Genomic DNA, 18,287 nt, shown 5'->3' with positions numbered 1-18,287 from the left:
TCCCCACACCTCACCGGCCATGGATTGAGGCCACCGGCCTTGTTTCCTTGCCACCGGCCATTGGTGATGGCTGGTCGGCACTATTGATGGTCGGTCGGCATTGTGTTTGGTCGGCCGGCCACTGTTTTTGATCAATCGGCCACTTTTCCTGGCCGAGACCTTTTCTTGAGGGAGCTTGACCCTTTCGAACCTTTTTTTTTTAGCTTCTTGAGGAAGCTTGAACCTTTTCAGCTTCTCCAAGAAGCTTGACCCTTTTTAGCTTCTTGAGGAAGCTTGAACCTTTTTAGCTTCTCCAAGAAGCTTGACCCTTTTTAGCTTCTTGAGGAAGCTTGAACCTTTTTAGCTTCTCCAAGAAGCTTGACCTTTTTTTTAGCTTCTCCAAGAAGCCTGACCCTTTTTTTTTAGCTTCTCCAAGAAGCTTGAACCTCTTGACCCCTTTGCCTAGCTTCTCCAAGAAGCTTGGCCCTTTTGATCCAAGCTTCTAAGAGAAGCTTGGCCTTTTTGCTCAAAGCTTCCAAGAGAAGCTTTGCCCCCTTGGTTTCTCTATAAAAAGAGGGCCTCTCCTCCCCTTTAGAGGGTTAAAAAAATCTGATATAGATCATAGATATATCACTCCCTCTCTATATCTCCCTCTCTCTCTACATTTGTGTGGATTAGAGGGTCCAAAAGGGGCTTGTTCTTGGCCTATTGCACACCACTTCATAGCCACACACTTCCATCATCACTTGGAGGTCCTTGGAGCTTATTTTCAGAGGTTGAGGACTGATTTTTGAGACCTAAAGGCTGCTGGTTCTTGCTGGTCTTCAAAGGTAACTTCTTACCCTCTTTATTCTCCGTTTTTGCACACCCTTTTAGCCTGTCTTACTTGCGGATTTGGGCTTTGTGTATAACATAAAAAAGTTCTGTTTTGTTTGTGCTTAAGATACTTCATTAAGACCACTTTTGTGTTTGGGGTCGTTTACCCCCTCTTAGGCCTTGTTTGGCCCCATTTTGTGCTATTTTTTGTGAGTTTCGGAACCACCTTATTTGGGCCTCCTCACCAATGAAATCTTGACGGATTTTAGTGGTGAGGATGGTGGTTTAAGCTCCTAGGAAGGAGAGGGTCATCCCCTCTCCTTGTTGTCTTCAAAAAGTGCCATTTTAGCCTCATGTGTGAGCACCATTTTTAAGTTCATGTTGGCCATGTCTTAAGTGTTATTTGTGCCTATTTGTCCATGATATAGCACTATTTTTACTTGGTTTAGACACACCATGCTTGCTTTGCATACTTGTCTTGTAATGCCATGAAATTGCCTTAACATGTATCTAGCATTTAGACCACTATGCTTACTTGATTTGGCTTAGCTTTGTAAAGCTTTTATGCATGTTTTAGTATGCTTGAGTTCTGTTTTGGGTCATTCGGGTCATCCATGCTTTGCTTTGTATAGCTACCATGTAACCCCCCCTCGGCTTGCCTTGAGTTTTAGACCATCGTTGCATGCTTAGCTTGAAATGTTTACTTGGTTTCGCACCTTCTATAACATGATTTCAGAGCTTTCTATGCATGCCATGTATCCATGTTTATCCTCTTTTAAGTGCGCTTCGAAGTTGCTCTTTGGTGCCTAAGTGTTGGATCTTGTGTGCATGCATGCTTGCATGTGTTTTGGCCCTCATTTCCACGACATTTGGCCGCTGTTTTGGACCTAGTAGAGAGCTGTCCAAATTAGTTTAAGACCATCCCTTTGGCATGTTGTTGCATGCTATACATGTTTGTATGTTTAGGTACTTAGCCTATTTACATGTTACTTGTTTAAGTGTCACCGCATTCGGCATGATTCTTGTATTAAGTTGCTTTGCATATTTACATGTGTTATGCATTTCATGTTATTGCATGTGTGTCATTAACATTGATGTTATATGTCTTGCATGCTTACTTGTTTAGTTCATGTGCCTATTGCACATGGTTTTGTTGTTTGCATGATCATGTTGCACACTTAGCTCACATGCCTAGGTTGCATTTCATTGACCATGCACCCCTTGCCTCTTGATCAACCATGATAGGGGTTGGGGCCCTTTGATGTGTTTTGTGCTTGCATTTCATTTGATATCGAAGTTTCACACTTGGCTCTTGGGCCATCATGCATTCAAATGCGTGATTGATGGCCCGAAGGTCGAGGGACATGCTCCCTTGAGTCCCTTGCATGATAGGGAGTGTGGTTGGTGCATACATTTGCTTGAAATACATTGCCATGCCTTGTCTGCCCTATGCTGCTGTCAAACAGGTTTCAGCAGGAAGAATTGGCCGACCGGCAGTGTTGAATGCCGACCGGCAAAACAGGTTTGGCCGAGAGCATAATGTTTAGCCGGTGGTCATTCTCCATGGCCAGTGGCAAATCCCCTTAGCCGGTGATGTTCCGAAGCATTCAGAGAAGCAACCTTGGGAGTTGTGCAATTTTCGAAGAAGCAGAACAATCAAAGCAGAGGCAAACTTGTGCATGGCAGTGACTTTCCGAGCGGAACGGCGCATACATTGCATAGGGCCCTCTTCCCAAGGCTGTTTACTGTTTTCCTAGATTAGTTAATTTGCTTAACTAGGTAACGGACTGTAATAATTAGTTAGCTCGTAGTTAATTAATTGTATTATTCTTTTGGTCCCTCCGAGCGAGGGCGAATTTGTAATAAGTGTGGGTGCGTGTGTGCATGTCTTCCAATCCCCACTTCTTTCTCCCTTTCACTTACCTGCTTTCGATGGTTAGTATTAGGGCATATTTAATTTAGCATACCTTATGCTATGCATGCGTGCATCCATACATTTGTCTTGCATGTATCGGGCTCGGCGCATCATACTAACTGCATTGAACTTCAATTCCAAATTGAATACGTGTTAGTTGTAGCATTTCACATGTCATTGTAGATTAGCCGAGCCTATCTTAGTTGCATTTTGCATGTGTTGCATTAGCCATCTTAACATGAACTAGGATCATGCATATGATTACTAACTAGTTTTTGTTTTGGCTCGGAGTACTCGGTAAGCATTTATGCTTTAGCATACCGCATGCGTGTGAGTGTTGCCATAATAGCATGATTACCATGAGGCTAGCTGCTTATGTGATATAACTGCTTGAATGCCTGTGGATGGAGGTTGAATTACCTAAATTGGAATAATGCATTAAAACTGTGAGTTTTAAGCCCACTAGATAGTGGCAAAACCATCTTTTCTAAAGCCCACTTGAGGGTGGCAAAACCTGCATTTCAGCCTACTTGCGAGTAGCAAACCGTTTTCAAAACAAGCATGAAATGTTTTGTTCCAATTTAGGTGATTTGGCCTATACTTGTTTGCTGTGCGCATAACATAGTAATTCTAGGCTAATAACCGGAATAAGAATACATAACGTTTTCAAAAATGAATATCATGGTTAGTAGAGGCCGATCTTCGGATCGGGCGAGAGGAGGTGCTCATAGCTGACCTTCCCCAATCGTACCCAAGCTCCCGAGCCGAGGCAACTTTGGTGATGAAGGACACGTGGCCTTTGGCACCGAGTCAGGGTTTCCTAAATTCCCCAAAATAAAAATATTTAGGTGGCGACTCTGTATCTGGCAAAGCAGTCCATGTTTGGCACTTCTTTTCAAAAAATATGTTTCTCAAAACGATTTGCCGGATTTGGACTCTTTGGTTCAGATTAAGAACCGTGACACAAATCGAGTCCGAACTGTAGTGAGGCCCATAGGCGCGTCTACAGTTTCTGGCGACTCTGCTGGGGAGTTTAGAGAGCTTGACTCGAACTCGTGATATCCTGTTTTGATTTCATTTATGTGTTTCTTTGCATTGCATGTGCATTGGTGGGCCTAGGAACACGGTGTTTGCCATCTGCCATTCCTGAACGGTTTGCTGGAGGCTTGTCTTGTCAAGGCATGACCATAAGGCTGACCGGTTATGGGCTCTGACAGTATGGGACCACAAACCCCGGTTTTACCGGGGCAGCCTTTTCGACCATTCGACCTAGTGCATATCGAAATCCATAGTGACTATTCCAAACTAAGACAGGTTGCTTACCCGATGTTAGGTTGTTTGAAAACCGCTGCGTGCGTAGTGAAACCCTAGCTCCTGACAAAATATGACAGGGAAACCCTACCCGAACATAGGGGTGTTTTGGCACTCACTTATCTGCTATGTGCTTTAGAGTTCGTCTCTACAGGGAATGCGTGTATCAGTTTGCAAGTTTGGGCATCAGGCCTGCGGGCACCAGTTCAGTATTTTGGGATTCAGTTTACCTGAGGGTATCAGTTTACCGGTAGAATTTTGGGCAGAATTCAGTAGAGAGCACAGTCGTTCAGCTATGTGCATACCTGTTCTGGTGAAATCAAGCTGAGATACTGTCTGTTTTCTCTTTTGCAAGGTAGTCGTGGAACTATAGCTTCAGAGGGCTCCAATATCCCCTGAGGTTCATTGGATTTGTACTGATAGACTTTGTCAGGTCAGAGACTCAGTTCAAGGGTAATCAGGGCCAGAGAAGGCTAGTCAGGCACAGACCACCTGTACAACAGCTACCAGATCAGTGATCTTTGAGCAGTCGGGCTGAGATTTCCAAGCCTACTACTGACACAGATATACCGGTTGCTCAGTTAGATTAGAACAATATGTCGAGTCTGGAAGAGATGGTGCGCCAACTCCAGGATAGTATGAAAGCCATGCAGCAAGACGCTGTCCGTCAAGCGGAATTCGCCAAACAACAGGCTGTGGCCATAACCCAACAGGCAGAGACAATTGCCAGATTGGAGCAGCAAACTGGAGTATCTACTTCGCACCAAGCTCCTCCCCCACCAAGAGTTCCTATACTCGGGGAGACAACCCACGTCCAGGACGATACGGACATTCCAGTCAGGGTAGCCCCACCCCCGGTTCTGCCCCAGCTATCTAAAGCACAAACCAACCTACCGAATTCCCCTTTTGCGCTCGAGGTGGACCCCACAGCACTAAAGGTGAGTAAACTGGAAAAACTATTCAAGAAGTCTCAAGGAGCTCAATCCATTCCGGACATAGAGGATGGTTATACCGACTCAGTGGTGACATTGCCAGATCGGTTCAAGATGCCATATATCGATCGATTCGATGGCTCTGGAGACCCAATGGTGCACCTCCACCTGTTTTCTGATATCCTGAGACCAATGGGTTTGACCACAGCCCAGAAGCTATCACTATTCGGTCGAACCATGTCTGGGATAGCCGCAATCTGGTATGCGAAATTGGAGAACTCTGTGAAACAGAATTGGGAAGAAATGGCTGAGGCCTTCAGTGATCAATACTCCTACAACACACAGATTGAGGTCACAACTCGTGATCTTGAAGTCACCCTCCAAGAGCCAAAGGAGGGTTTTTCAGAGTTCGTGACGAGGTGGAGAGCAAAGGCCTCGGTGATGGCTACAAGGCCTTCCGACAAAGACCAGATAAGGATGGTTGTGTGCAACCTCCAACCCAAACTGATGTAGAAAATGATCGTGCTCCCCTTCCCTACCTTTTCAGATCTGCATGAGATGGGGGTACAGATCGAGGATGCTATGAAGCAGGGCCTTATTGATCAGGAGAAGGAGCAGCCCAGGAGGGCGTTTACCCGCAGTTCGAATGCGACCACCAGCGGTGACGCAGCTGCAAGATCTTCCGAAGTGGGCATGGTCGCCACCACCACACCAAGAGCAGTCACCCCCTTTGTTGGTGCATCCACTTCAAACCCCCGAACTTCAGACTATCTACCCCGAGGCAAGAGGGTTTTCACCCCTCTGTATATGTCTTTGTCTAAAGCCCTGGGGATCCTACTCAGGAAAGGACATCTAAAACCATTAGAGCAACGGCCTTTACCCGATCCTCTCCCTCCAAAACATGACCCGACTAAGTATTGTGCTTTCCATCAACAAACCGGTCATGACACCGACAGTTGCGTCCGTCTCCGCCACGAGATACAAAATTTGATTGACAACGGGGTCATCCCCGCACCAGGTCCTGCAAAGTCTATCGGCACTTGATCAGTGAACTTGTGGGGGGATAATGTGATGTGATCAGAGGTTGGACCACCTGCGGGCGGCACTCAGTTTACTCCAGATGTGGTGTATGGCACGCACTATTTTGAGCGTTCTGTGAATGTTAGTTTTGTACATTCTGACTTGGGTATTGGGTCAGTCTTGTTGTATTGTTTTTAGTCTGTTTTGAGTCAGTCCTTTTGTTTTGAGGTCTGTCTTGTCGTATCGAGTCAGTCCTGTTGTGTAGGAGTCGGGTGATTCCGAGGGTGTTACCTCAGACATCACTATCTTGTTTTGTGTTTGTCCTTTTGTTTTGTCTTGAGTCTGTTTCTGCTACGGAGCCAGTTGTGCCAACAGATTTGAATGGAACAGTAGTGATTTTCACACTCTTGTGTTTGCTTCTGCCGTGTGCCAGTTGTGCCAGAAGTTTGAATGAAATGACAGTGCTCTTTGCCTGCCTTTTCTGTGCCTTTGAAGTCATTGTAATGACCTAAGTTTTTCAAAACTCTTTTCGAAACATTGTGATAAAAACGAAGATGAAGGAATTCCTCAGGTTTTACAAAACTTGATCAATTGAGAGAAAGAGAGGCATGCTAAGCCCTTAATGATTGAGATCATGCTTGTTAATGTGAGTACTGAGAAGGGCCCTGGCTTGATCCAGATTGGTTCTACACTGTCTTTGGCGCGAGCGATTTGTCGCTTTCTTAAAAAAATTTCAAAAAATATTTTGCGCGGTCCTGCGAAGACTTGTGTGGGATCGCTCTTGAGATTGTGCAGCTTAGGATCGGTCTCAGCCTCGAGATTCGACCCCTCACTTTCAAACCTTGAACCTGAGTTCAGAACGTTCAACGGTCAACCACAACGTGAGGCCTGCGTGGCCATTTTGAAGCAGCCCTCGAACAAGAGGCACCAAAGTCAGATCAAGAAGATCAGATCAAAGGAAGCTTGTAAAGCTAGATCAGAAGCCCCCCCTCAAACTAGGGGCAAAAATGTCAGATATGCTCGAAGAGCCGAAGATGGATCCTTCAGTAAATCAATACAACAGCCACTCTCCTGGATACGGATGGCTTCAAAACCCTAAAACCATTTGGCATGGACTTGTTACACTTTTACCCTTTGAAAGGCTCGCTGGGCTGAAAACCCGGAAGGGTGACCCAGGCAAAAGTTAGAGCAAGAGAAAAATACAAAAAAAAAGAAAAAAAAGAGAGAAAAAGAAATGAAAAAAAAAGGAAAGAAAAACAAAGCTCGCAAGGTCGAAAAACCGCATCGGGCGCCTTGGCAAAAGTTAGAGCCTAAAAAAGAGAGGTAAATACCCGAGTGTACCTTAACCCCGAACTACGTAAGGCTTGATTCCCATGTTTGGGATACGTAGGCAACTTCATTCTGAAGTCCAGCCGTAAAACATTTCAAATTGACTGTGCCCATGTGATGGTTTTGATCATCTTCGCTTTCTCTGTATCCGAGAATTTGGTTGTGTTCGTCACTCTGAGGACTGACTGCAATGCGCTGCGGGGCCATTCAGACAAGGGGCAACTTTCCGTTGCCATTCAATGCGCTGTGGTGTCATTCAAACAAGGGCAACTTTTCGTTGCCATTCAATGCGCTGCGGTGCCGTTCAAACAAGGGGCAACTTTCCGTTGCCATGCAGCTCTCTTCGAGCAAGGGGGCAATTTTCCTCCAAATCCGAGGTTGTGCGTCTCAAGAGTAGGTTCCGTGCTTGTTAAGCATTGGTCGTTTGCAAAAACAATTTTTGAGAGTTTTTACTGAGGTTGACTGATCTCTCAAAAATTATTCCATCTTTTCCAAAACTGGACCATTTCTTGGACCCCAAAAGGGAAAATTTTCAGTGCTCATAACCTAACTTGCATGATTTTCAAATAAAAAATCGAATAAGTTTGTTAATCTAACTCTCATATTGGTCAAGATTGTTTTAGTAGAAAGCAAAAACAAAAAATGGTCAAAATGATGAAATAGGGGCACAGTTGAGTCAGGTGTTCTGTCTTTCTCCCGTTGTCAACATACTTGCCAGAAAGGGCACTCTACTTGCCGAAAGGGCACCGTATTCGCCGGAAAAGGGCACCACTGAAGCTGACCGCAAAAGGGCAGAAAGCTCTCACATCCTCCAAGCAACGAGGCATCAAGCCAAGTGCGAAGCACGAACCGGAATGGGACAAGATATCCCATTCCCTCCTCTGGGCAGATCTAATCACGTCCAAACTCCCCAGCAGAGCATCGTCAACCGATGTCAGCTGCAGATTTGCTACACACCCAATTGTAGCGCAGCCCCTCTGTGGAAGAAACTCACTGTTGTGAACAAGAAGAAGAATCTAGCCGAATGCTAAGGGCAAGACCCCGCAACTTTCTGTTTATCCACCAACCAAGGGAGGGATAAAAAGATGAGAGATTGAAGAATAGAGAGATGTGCGCTGAGAGAAAAAGTGAGAAAATAGCTTTTTTTCAGAAAAACACAGATTGAGTGCCAAAGTGATGTGAGAATCACAAATGAGAAAAGGGTGGGAAACACTACCTGGAGAAACTGGCTCCTCGCGAACTGAGAGGTCTCTTGCCATTGTAACACGTCTGTGTGTTGTGTCTTTTGTTTTGTTTACCTCAACTTTTGTTTTGAGTCTTTTTCTAGTGTTACTCGATGAGTTTAGGTCGTGTACCTTTTGTTGAGTCATAGTATGCTGTGTTCAGTTCTAGGCTTAATACCCGTTTGAGAACTCATTTCTCAATTTCAATCAAATCGTTTTGTGCTCGGAGTGCTGTGCCATTCTCCACATTTGTGCAAAACAAGAATTTGTTCTTTCTTAAAACGCAGGGTTCAACCCAAGTCATGTCAAAACAGTAAAACCACGACCTATTTGAAGCTATATGGGTTCCAGACTACGAAACAAAAGCAAAAGAGGAAAATATCGCGTATCTGAGTGTGCTTCAACTTCGGAAAACTCCGTGATTGTGCTCCGGATGTACTTCAGGCCTTGCAGTGCTCCGAAGAATGAGTGTGCCTCTAGTCCAAGCTTAAGCCTGCTTCAAGTCAGAATGGCAATTAAAGCAGCAGCAGATGTTATCTCTCGCCAATGTAACCAGGGTGTCCCTTTTTTGAGCAGAGTTGTGTTGCCAAGTCCTCCGAAAGGGAAATCGGAGGCACCAGAGTACGTGTTTGATGCCCTTCCATTGCATAGAATGTGAACTTTCATATACACTTCGGTTGCATGCGTGCCGCGCATCGTTATGTTTCTGCATAGAATATGCTTTCAATGTTGCATAGAAAATGCCCCCATACTTGCATAGAAAGTGCATTTTATCGCACTGTCTTGTGCACCTGCATTGCATTGTTTTGCGCGCTCCTTTGTTTGGAAACACTGGGGTGCGTCCTTATACCTGTAGACGTCCCCCGAACGCCCCGGGAGGGTGAGCTCCCGTTCCGTTCATTTGGGGTCACTACAGCTCAGGACTCTCAAATTGTCACGGTTCTAAGTCTGAACCAAAGAGTCCAAATCCGGTAAATCGTTTTGAGAAAACAGATTTTTGAAAGAAGTGCCAAACATGGACTGCTTTGCCAGATACAGAGTCGCCACCTAAATGTTTTTTTAATGGGAAATTTAGGAAACCCTGACTCGGTGCCAAAGGCCACGTGTCCGTCATCACCAAAGTTGCCTCGGCTCGGGAACTTGGGTACGATTGGGGAAGGTCACTTCGTGAGCACCCCCGCTCGCCCGATCAAAGATCGGCCTCTACTAACCATGATATCTATTTTTGAAAACTTTGTGTGTCCTTATTCCGGTTATTAGCCTAGGTTACTATGTGATGCACACAGTATATAAGTATAGACTGGATCGCCTGAATTGGAACAAAACATTTCATGTTCGATTATTTGAAAGATGGTTTGCTACTCGCAAGTAGGCTTAAAATGCAGATTTTGCCACCCGCAGGTAGGCTTAGGAAAAGATGGTTTTTCCACTATCTAGTGGGCTTAAACAAACATTTGATCATTTGTCCCAATCCAAATAACCAAACCTTCACCCACAGGCATTCAGGCAGTTATATCACATAAGCAATTAGCCTCATGGTAAGCGTGTTATTCATGGCATTCACTCACACGCATGCAAGGATGCTAAAGCATAAAACTTACCGAGTACTCCAAGCAAAAACAGACATTCATTAGAAATCCATGCATGAATCCTAAGTATACAGAAATGCCTAATGCAACACATGCAAAATGCAACTATAGCAGGCTCGGCTATTCTAAACATGGCATATGGAATGCTACAACTAACATGTATTCAATTTGGAATTGAAAATACAATGCAGTTAGTATGATGCGCCGAGCCCGGTGCATGCAAAACAGATGAATGAATGCAAACATGCTATCATACTGTATGCTAATTGAAATATGCCCTAATCTAACCATCATAAGCAGGTAAATAAAAGGGAAGAAAGACGTAGGGTTGGAAGACATACATCACACTCACGCACACTTATTACAGTATTACCCTCGCGCAGAGGGTCCGAATAAATATACAGTCCCGAGTAAAAGAATATTACAGCCCAAATAATACAGTCCAAATAATATACAAATTCCTAATTAATTAATCAAATTAACTAAGAAAACTGTAAAACTGGCGTGCAAGCCAGGGACTGCCTTGCTTCTGATGAATGATGCATGTCTGGGCTGCCTTGTGCGGAAATCCACTGGGATGCCCCAATTAGCCTCTGTTTACACCTGTTCTTGAAATGCGTGCCAAACTCCAAGAAGTTGCTGATTCTTCATTTTGCTGCAACAGGGAGCAGGAAAGGGGCATGGCAGTGTATTTTCACAGATATATGCATGCCTCGATCCTTGTGCCACCAATCACGCATATCGATGCATGATGGCAGATGAGTCGAAATGTGCAACTCAATATAGAATGAATGCACGTGTAAACACAACAAGAACCTAACTCCATCATGGGTAATCCGGAGTGTCGGTGACTGGGAATTGAGACACGTTCCGTCACTCGGAGTACGAAACGCACCTCATTTCCCGTGCTCAGGCTAACCCCTATCCCAAGCACGATGCAATATGCATGATATGCATGAAATGCAACTAAGATACAACCTAGCATGCATAATGTCCTGGACTGGCATACGCGTTGCACGAGGTGATGCACAACCCAGCATACACAATGCTATGGATGAAATGGCATACGCAATGCAATGATGGGCTTACACCAACATGAGAGAGCCTCAGCCACACTCACATAAGAGGCCGATGGATGAAGATGAAGCGCCTCGAAATGCGTGCACACGGGCACGCAAACTGAGGCAATGGCATATGCAATGCAATGGCATGGAAAATGATATGCAAACATGCTAATGGAATTTCAGCACTGAAATGTGGGGGGAAACAGCCCCGAAATGAGGCGAAAGTACACCCGATGCATGGAATAGTCCCGAAACATGAATTTTGGCACCCGAAATGGCCTATAGCTATACCAAACATGCACAATATGGACATCCAATGAATAGACAGTAGCAAGGCAGCCCCCAAATAATCATTTTTCCAGTTCAAAGCAGGGCCAAACAGCAAACATAAATAGGGCAAAACTAGTATGCAAAAATGGCCCTAAATATGAGGTTATGAAGCAACTCACAGCTGCTGACCCCAAACAGGTTAGGGCCCTTCAACAACATTGAATAGGGGCCCAAAATAAGCCACGTTACAAAACTGTAAAAACCCCAAAAACAAACATAGATATGGCTAAGCTCTTATGCAAGAAAATGGGCCAAAAGGTGGCCAAAGAAGCAAGTGGTAGATACAAAGCGCAAACTGAAAAATTCCCTTCTACAACACTGAAGAGGGACCAAAAATATGCATATTTACAGAACTGTAAAAACCCCAAAAATGAACATAGATATGGCTAAGCTCTTATGCAAGAAAATGGGCCAAAAGGTGGCCAAAGAAGCAAGTATACAAAACATTCATCAAACAGAAAAAGACCCTTAATAAAACATGAGAAGGGGGTCAAAATATGGCTGTTTTTAGTTCGGACCAAAGTCCAAAAACAGCAACATCAGGGGCTGCCAAGGCATGCAAAAATGGGACCCAAAAGAGAATATAAAGGCAAGTATAGCATGGAGGTCCCAAAAAGTGTTGATCCCTTCTTCAATGTTGAAGAGGGGCTCAAAATAAACCTATTTACAGTTTACATCATGCTCCAAAACAGATCACATATAGGCCAAAAATATCATGCAAGAATGATGGTATACAAAGGGGTATTGAAGCAAGTGCCAAAAAGAAAACTCAAACAGAGAAAAATCCTTAATGAAAGGTGAAAATAAGCTCAAAAAATGACCACTTTCAGTTATGGCCAGAGCTCAAAGAAAAAAGAAAGAGAGACTAAGAAATGTTGCAAAAAATGAGCTAAAAAGAAGGAAATGGCAACTCACCCTTGTAGACCAATCTTTGGTTGCTTCTTGGACCAAGTTGCAGCACCTTTAGCCTCTGAGAAGCCCTCCTTCCTGCTGGAAATGGAGTGGTGGTGGTGGTGTTAGGTGGTAGTGAAGAAAAGGGGATGAAACTTGGGTGTTTTAGGGTAGAAATGAGAGAAGGAGAGGGGATATAATGCAAGAGGCTTAATGGATTTTTTTGTAACCCTCAAATCTGAAGGGGAGGGGCTGTATATATAAGCAAAAGGGGTGGAAAAGAGGGGGAAAAAAAAGGGGGGGAAAACAAATCAAGTTTCCCCCCAAAATGGCCAAACCCTCGGACATGGGTGTAGTGTAAAAACAAATACATGGCTGGAATGCACTCACAGGGGCAAAAATGGCCGGCCAGTTTAAAAGGGGAAAAAAAAAAGTCATCCACCAGGTAAGTGGCCGGCCGGCCAGAAAAAGTGGCCGGCCGGCTAGGTCAAAGCGGAAAAGTGGCCGGCCACCCCCTAGGATGAAGCCCCAGAAGTTAGCTTTCCAATGGCGCAAACCTTGCATTAAAATTCCTCCTGTAGAAAACGTTATGCCCTTTTCCGTGAAGCCGCGCAGATTCGGTCCAACCGAACTTCAACCAACCACATCTCCCTCCCCCCCGGACTTGGACTTGGGAGATTCTTGAGTGCAAAATGAAGCCCCGGAAGTAAGCTTTCCAATGGTGGTGGCCTCATATGTTAATTCCTCCTGTGCAAAGAGTTACGCCCGTTTCGGTGAAGCCGCGCAGATTTTTCTCCTTCCCGGATTCATGCTGAACCAATTTTGACCAAAAAGAAGTTGGCTTTTCAGCAAAATTGCTGGCCTCCCACCCTCCTACAAGCTTTATAACAGTGAAAATAAGGTCTCCACCAAAAATGAGCCCTAACCGGTGCAAAATGAAGGTTCGGGGGGGCCGAAACGCGTAGCCCGAGGCCCCAAAAACTGACTGTTAGGCACCGGAAGTGGTGTTCGACCACGAAGTTGGTCTCTCAGACCTCAGTGTCCCTCTAAAGGGAGTAAATAAGATGCATGCCAAAAACCAGAGCAATAGGAGATGGTTAAGCGGTCCTGAACCGAGGCACACGGCCTGACGGCTCCGAAAACCGGAAACCGGGCACCGAAATGGGAAAAATGGCCTACAGCCACAAAATGTAGCCCACGGCCACTGAGAGATGGTCTACGGGACCTCTCCCTCCCCTCAGGAAAAGAAACAGAGAAAACCGAGTCTGGTTCGCAAACCGAGGCAAGGCACAGAAGAGGGTTCAGAAATCCGGAGGCAGGGCTCACGGCCGCGACTCTGAGACTTCTAAACGAGCATAATATGTAGTATCACCGAGCGCTCAATTGGTGACATCTAAGTCTTAAGGTCGGTCAAAAATGGGGTGTCTACAATACCTTTCTGAACCACCGGGATACGTCCCTACGTTTCTGTTTCTCCCTTCTTTCGAAACACCGGGATACGTCCCTATGTTTCCCGTTCTCCTTCTTTTCCGAAACACCGGGGATACGTCCCTATGTTTCTCCTACCTTTCCGAAACAACGGGATACGTCCCTATGTTTCTTCCTTCTCTCTGAAACAACGGGATACGTCCCTATGTTTCTCTTTCCATTCCGAAACAATGGGATACGTCCCCACGTTTCTCCTCCTTGTTCGTAACACTGGGATACGTCCCTAACCCTTGGGATACATCCCTAATCTTTGGGATACGTCCCTAATCCTTGGGATACGTTCTTAATCTTTGGGATGCGTCCCTAATCCTTTGGGATACGTCCCTAATCCTTGGGATACGTCCCTAATCCCCAGGATACATCCTTATGTTTCTCCTTCGTTTCGAAACACAGGGATACGTCCCTATGTTCCTCCCTCTTTGGTTAAGAGCATTTGGAATACGTTCCAATGCTTATACCTTTCCGAAACACCGGGATACGTCCCTATGTTTCTTTGCATGATCAAAAGTTATGTTCGGCTTCTTCCATTGTCAGTTGCATTTTGCCCCTGCCTTCGGGCGCATATCTTTACCTGTAGCTTGTATGCTTTGTCCAAGTCTTCGGCCTTGTCAAAAATGGGTCGTCTCTGGGCTTTGACACTCACTCTCGTCATTGTTATGACTTTCGAGTTCTGTCAAAGAGGGGCAACTGTAGACACCCCATTTTTGACCATCCTCAAGACTTGGACGTCATCGTTTGAGCACTCGATGATCATCCTTGTTCGTGTTCGTCTTGAGTTCCCAGTGGTCTCGGCTACGCGCCCTGCCCCAGGATCTCTCGACTCGACTGTTTTGTGTCTGGTTTTGCACCAAACACTTGTTGTTTTGCTTCTGAGGGTGGGAAGTAGCTTGTAGGCCATCCCCACACCTGACCGGCCATGGCTTGAGGCTACCGGCCTTGTTTCCTTGCCACCGGCCATTGGTGATGGCCGGTCGGCACTATTGATGGTCGGTCGGCATTGTGCTTGGTCGGCCGGCCACTGTTTTTGATCGATCGGCCACTTTTCTTGGCCGAGACCTTTTCTTGAGGGAGCTTGACCCTTTTGAACCTTTTTTTAGCTTCTTGAGGAAGCTTGAACCTTTTCAGCTTTTCCAAGAAGCTTGACCCTTTTTAGCTTCTTGAGGAAGCTTGAACCTTTTTAGCTTTTCCAAGAAGCTTGACCCTTTTTAGCTTCTTGAAGAAGCTTGAGCCTTTTTAGCTTCTCCAAGAAGCTTGACCTTTTTTTTAGCTTCTCCTAGAAGCTTGAACCTCTTGACCCCTTTGCCTAGCTTCTCCAACAAGCTTGGCCCTTTTGATCCAAGCTTCTAAGAGAAGCTTGGCCTTTTTGCTCAAAGCTTCCAAGAGAAGTTTTGCCCCCTTGGTTTCCCTATAAAAAGAGGGCCTCTCCTCCTCTTTAGAGGGTTAGAAAAATCTAATATAGATCGTAGATATATCACTCCCTCTCTATATCTCCCTCTCTCTCTACATTTGTGTGGATTAGAGGGTCCAAAAGGGGCTTGTTCTTGGCCTATTGCACACCACTTCATAGCCACACACTTCCATCATCACTTGGAGGTCCTTAGAGCTTATTTTCAAAGGTTGAGGACTGATTTCTGAGACCTAAAGGCTGCTGGTTCTTGCTGGTCTTCAAAGGTAACTTCTTACCCTCTTTATTCTCCGTTTTTGCACACCCTTTTAGCCTGTCTTACTTGCGGATTTGGGCTTTGTGTATAACATAAAAAAGTTCTGTTTTGTTTGTGCTTAAGATACTTCATTAAGACCACTTTTGTGTTTGGGGTCGTTTACCCCCTCTTAGGCCTTGTTTGGACCAATTTTGTGCTATTTTTTGTGAGTTTCGGGACCACCTTGTTAGGGCCTCCTCACCACTGAAATCTTGACGGATTTCGGTGGTGAGGATGGTGGTTTAAGGTCCTAGGAAGGAGAGGGTCATCCCCTCTCCTTGTTGTCTTCAAAAAGTGCCATTTTAGCCTCATGTGTGAGCACCATTTTTAAGTTCATGTTGGCCATGACTTAAGTGTTATTTGTGCCTATTTTTCCATGATATAGCACTGTTTTTACATGGTTTAGACACACCATGCTTGCTTTGCATACTTGTCTTGTAATGCCATGAAATTGCCTTAACATGTATCTAGCATTTAGACCACTATGCTTACTTGATTTGGCTTAGCTTTGTGAAGCTTTTATGCATGTTTTAGTATGCTTCAGGTCTGTTTTGGGTCATTCGGGTCATCCATGCTTTGCTTTGTATAGCTACCATGTAACCCCCCCTCGGCTTGCCTTGAGTTTTAGACCATCGTTGCATGCTTAGCTTGAAATGTTTACTTGGTTTCGCACCTTCTATAACATGATTTTAGAGATTTCTATGCATGCCATGTATCCATGTTTATCCTCTTTTAAGTGCGCTTCGAAGTTGCTCTTTGGTGCCTAAGTGTTGGATCTTGTGTGCATGCATGCTTGCATGTGTTTTGGCCCTCATTTCCATGACATTTGGCCGCTGTTTTGGACCTCGTAGAGAGCTGTCCCTTTGGCATGTTGTTGCATGCTATACATGTTTGTATGTTTAGGTACTTAGCCTATTTACATGTTGCATGTTTAAGTGTCATCGCATTCGGCATGCTTCTTGTATTAAGTTGCTTTGCATATTTACATGTGTTATGCATTTCATGTTATTGCATGTGTGTCATTAACATTGATGTTATATGCCTTGCATGCTTACTTGTTTAGCTCATGTGCCTATTGCACATGGTTTTGTTGTTTGCATGATCATGTTGCACACTAAGCTCACATGCCTAGGTTGCATTTCATTGACCATGCACCCCTTGCCTCTTGATCAACCATGATAGGGGTTGGGGCCCTTTGATGTGTTTTGTGCTTGCATTTCATTTGATATCGAAGTTGCACACTTGGCTCTTGGGCCATCATACATTGAAATGCGTGATTGATGGCCCGAAGGTCGAGGGCCATGCTCCCTTGAGTCCCTTGCATGATAGGGAGTGTGGTTGGTGCATACATTTGCTTGAAATACATTGCCATGACTTGTCTGCCCTATGCTGATGTCAAACAGGTTTCAGCAGGAAGAATTGGCCGGCCGGCAGTGTTGAATGCCGACCGGCAAAACTGGTTTGGCCGAGAGCATAATGTTTAGCCGGTGGTCATTCTCCATGGCCGGTGGCAAATCCCCTTAGCCGGTGATGTTTCGAAGCATTCAGAGAAGCAACCTTGGGAGTTGTGCAATTTTCGGAGAAGCAGAACAATCAAAGCAGAGGCAAACTTGTGCATGGCAGTGACTTTCCGAGCGGAACGGCGCATACATTGCATAGGGCCCTCTCCCCAAGGCTGTTTACTGTTTTCCTAGATTAGTTAATTTGCTTAACTAGTTAACGGACTGTAATAATTAGTTAGCTCGTAGTTAATTAATTGTATTATTCTTTTGGTCCCTCCGAGCGAGGGCGAATTTGTAATAAGTGTGGGTGCGTGTGTGCATGTCTTCCAATCCCCACTTCTTTCTCCCTTTCACTTACCTGCTTTCGATGGTTAGTATTAGGGCATATTTAATTTAGCACACCTTATGCTATGCATGCGTGCATCCATACATTTGTCTTGCATGTATCGGGCTCGGCGCATCATACTAACTGCATTGTACTTCAATTCCAAATTGAATACGTGTTAGTTGTAGCATTTCACATGTCATTGTAGATTAGCCGAGCCTATCTTAGTTGCATTTTGCATGTGTTGCATTAGCCATCTTAACATGAACTAGGATCATGCATATGATTACTAACTAGTTTTTGTTTTGGCTCGGAGTACTCGGTAAGCATTTATGCTTTAGCATACCGCATGCGTGTGAGTGTTGCCATAACATCATGATTACCATGAGGCTAGCTGCTTATGTGATATAACTGCTTGGATGCCTGTGGATGGAGGTTGAATTACCTAAATTGGAATAATGCATTAAAACTGTGAGTTTTAAGCCCACTAGATAGTGGCAAAACCATCTTTTCTAAAGCCCACTTGAGGGTGGCAAAACCTGCATTTTAGCCTACTTGCGAGTAGCAAACCGTTTTCAAAACAAGCATGAAATGTTTTGTTCCAATTTAGGTGATTTGGCCTATACTTGTTTGCTATGCGCATAACATAGTAATTCTAGGCTAATAACCGGAATAAGAATACATAACGTTTTCAAAAACGGATATCATGGTTAGTAGAGGCCGATCTTCGGATTGGGCGAGAGGAGGTGCTCATAGCTGACCTTCCCCAATCGTACCCAAGCTCCCGAGCCGAGGCAACTTTGGTGATGACGGACACGTGGCCTTTGGCACCGAGTCAGGGTTTCCTAAATTCCCCAAAATAAAAATATTTTG

Source organism: Camellia sinensis, chromosome 10, assembly GCF_055761805.1.
Source record: "Camellia sinensis isolate YWXY chromosome 10, ASM5576180v1, whole genome shotgun sequence".
Lineage (NCBI taxonomy): Eukaryota > Viridiplantae > Streptophyta > Magnoliopsida > Ericales > Theaceae > Camellia > Camellia sinensis.
This window is presented reverse-complemented; position numbering follows the sequence as displayed.